General features: G+C 53.2%; 1 protein-coding gene across 3 annotated transcripts in view; it reads right to left on the bottom strand.

The window, feature by feature from the left end:
- GCFC2 (GC-rich sequence DNA-binding factor 2) overlaps positions 1 to 3,311 on the bottom strand; it is a 53,444-nt gene that overhangs the window by 40,886 nt on the left and 9,247 nt on the right. The window lies entirely within an intron of this gene.

Here is a 3,311-nt window from a genome sequence, read left to right as displayed (position 1 = left end):
TCAGCAGTGTGCCCTTGTTGCAAAGAAGGCTAATAGCATCCCAGGCTGCAGTAGTAGCAGCATTGCCAGCAGATCGAGGGAAGTGATTATTCCCCTCTATTCAGCACTGGTGAAACCACATCTGCAGTACTGTGTCCAGTTTTAGGGTCCCCAGTACAGAAAGGATGTGGACAAATTGAAGAGAGACTAGCACAGGGCAACAAAAATGGTGAGGAGGTAGGGGACATGACTTCTGAGGAGAGGCTGAGGGAACTGGGGTTATTTAGTCTAGAGAAGAGAAAATTAATAAATGGGAAGATGGGATTTAATAGCAGCCTTCAACTACCTGAAGGGGGGTTCAAAGGAGGACAGAGCTGGACTGTTCTCAGTGGTGGTAGATGACAGAACAAGGAGCAATGGTCTCAAGTTGTAGTGAGGGAAGTTGAGGTTAGATATTAGGAAGAATTTTCTCACTAGAAGGGTAGTAAAACACTGGAACAGGTTACCCAGACAGGTTGTGGACTCTCCATTCTTGGAGGTGCTGAAGACCTGGCTAGACAAGCCTTGGCTGGGATGATCTAGTTGGGGATGGTCCTGCCTTGAGCAGGGGGTTGGACTAGATGTGACCTCCTGAGTCCCTTGTGACCCTCATTTTCTATGAGTCTATGGTTCCACCTGACTGCTCAGGGCAGCTGTGGTGAGTCTCACTTCTCCCAGGAGCTCAGCATGGCCCTGAGAAATAGGGCAGACAGGTGTCAATTAGGCAGATTGATATTCCCACAGAACGGGACATGAACGGCTAAGCAACCGAGCCGTGGAGGTGGGAAGTTGGAGGTAGGAGGACACTGCCACTTCAGCTGTGTGCCAGGATGGGAGGGTGGGATCGTGGGGGAAGCAAGGAGATGAGGTCACTGCTTTGCTCAGTGCTGAAGGACAGGAACCTTTGTAGCATGCAGAAGCCTGTGGCCCTGTGCTGTGAGTGGGCAGGATGCGGCAAACCACCTACCCCCCATGCTCCACCATCCCTGTACTCCCCGCCCCAACCCCACTCTGGGCTTCTCAGCCACAGCAGCTCAACAGAAGGTTGTGACCACAGGGAAGTGCTGTAAGGGCTGCGGTTCCTGCCACACCATCTTCCTTCCCCTTCCCCCCGACCTTTTCTCCCAGGGCATGGTGCAGGGGTGAACCATACTGTTCTGGGCTACACGATGTCCTCATTTGGGGCCCAAGTCATCAGAAGTGGGAGGAGGGCTGGCCATGGATCATGCAGGTGCAGTGGCCACTGTAGTGGTAGTGTGGGGGCTGGTATGCACTCTGCAATTCTGGGAGGGAGGGAGCAAGGTGTCAGAAGAGTTGGGTCTGGGACAGCCATGGCCCATGTAGGGAATGGTATCCCACGGCCCACAAAGCTCAGCTGTGGGCTGCCGGGTCGAGGTCTGAGGTGGGGGGGCTCCTGTGAGGCACAAGGCACATGACCAGACATCCATGGTGTTGGAGCTCTCCTCCTCATCCTGCATGCTGTGCTCCGTGCTCTCAGCAACAGGCAAAAAGATCTTCTCGGAGCATACTTGGAGCTACAGGTGCACCTTGGCTCCCACATCCTATGATGATACAGGGACCAGCAGCAACACTCCTGACTCCTCAGGGAACAGCTCCAGCAGCTGTGGTTTTGCCCTGGGGACCTGCTCCTGGGCACCTGGTTGTCCCACCATCCCAGGGCCTCCCTGTACATCTTCCTCCAGCAGCGTTTCTACTGGCAACTCTTCCAGCCCCCAACAGTGCCGTAGGTGTGCAGGGTGTTGACAGCCCTGTCCTTGGCGAGGAAATGGGACAGCTCCTTGTACAAGGGCATGGCCTACCTCCAGGCCCCAGACCTCTTGATGGCATCATGCATGCGATGATACCAACTATTCATCACCTTGGTCTTGGTGCAGCACCGTGACTAATCCTTGTTGTGGCCCTGCTCCTGCATGGGCTCGGCAATGTGCTTGAAGACATCCCTGTGGCAGTGCCCTTTCAAAAGTTGGCACTGGATCTCCTTCCTTACCCTGGATAGCAATAAGATCCCTTATTTCCCCACAGGACCAGCTGTATGCCTGGGTTTGGCTGGTGAAGATGGATGGGGCAGGGTCATCCATGGTCCACAGCAGTGCCCTTGGGGTCTTGGCATCTGTGGGTGAATGAGGATCCGGCTGCAAGGGGTGGGGGGGATGGAAAACTGGATGGCTGGAAGCAAAGGACACACAAAAGGTGCAGATCCTGGCATGTGCTTCTCTTTCTCACTTCAGCTGGGTGTGGACCCTCCTCCAGAGTAACTGGGGCTCTGCTGGTCAGGCCATCCCCACAACCTTGAACTTTCCAGGTACTTAGAGTAGACTACTTGATTCTGACAACAACCTTCACACCAGGCTGGAAATTTCCATTGTCCTCTAGCTGCAACAAAGGGAGCTGGCCACACCAGACCTGGTCCTGAGGCTTGCTGGCCCTGGCATAGCTGCTCAGTGTCCCCTCCCCCTTGCCTTATTAATCCAGGACTCCAGAGCTGAGCCAAAAAAACCTTACAAGCTAGATGCCTATGGGCCAGGTACCTGCCAGCAGCGTCCAAGCTGCAGAGGCCAAAGGACTGCTTCCCTGCAGGCCCAGTGCCAATGTTCTCCCTCTTGACACCCTGACCCAGCAGAGGTAAGCTGCCCACACCAGCTCCTGCTGTGTCCAAGGCTAGAGTACTTCCCTGTGCAAAGCCACCTGGGATGTCAGAACGCAACCTATCTTGAGGTGCGAAGGGATGAGGTACAGATGGGGAAAAAAAAAGGACTCCAACCTAAAGCACTTCAGTCTGATACCACATCTACCCAGAGTTAACTTAGAGTCCTTTAAAAATGGCAGATCCCGCTCTATGCGCCATGAATGTCTCTAGTCCTAGTGATTTTTCTCCATATAGGCCTGAAGATACACTTTCTAAAAAAGGCAATTATGTTTAGAGTTTCTGAAGGAGTCTATGTCAGGCAGGGGCATGACTGCTATGATAGGTGTACAAACTCACACTCATCTTTAGGGACCTACTTAATTCATGCTTTTGCCGATTTCATGGAAACTGCGAAAGCAGGGATTATCTGCAAAATTGACAAAAAAACCCCACCCAAAAATAAAATACTGGCATCCCAGTAGAAGCCAGTGGTCCTCACTGCCAGGAGAGGAAAGCATTGGCTGGTAGGGTGGCACAAAAAGCAACAGACAAGATGGTGAATGTCCCCTCATCCATCTTCTCCCTGCCAAGCCAATCAGCGCTGAGGAGCAGGGCCACATGAAGGGTAGCCAGCAATCAAGATGGC

Source organism: Gavialis gangeticus, unplaced genomic scaffold, assembly GCF_001723915.1.
Source record: "Gavialis gangeticus isolate Ggan-Ray unplaced genomic scaffold, GavGan_comp1, whole genome shotgun sequence".
Lineage (NCBI taxonomy): Eukaryota > Metazoa > Chordata > Crocodylia > Gavialidae > Gavialis > Gavialis gangeticus.
This window is presented reverse-complemented; position numbering and strand designations above follow the sequence as displayed.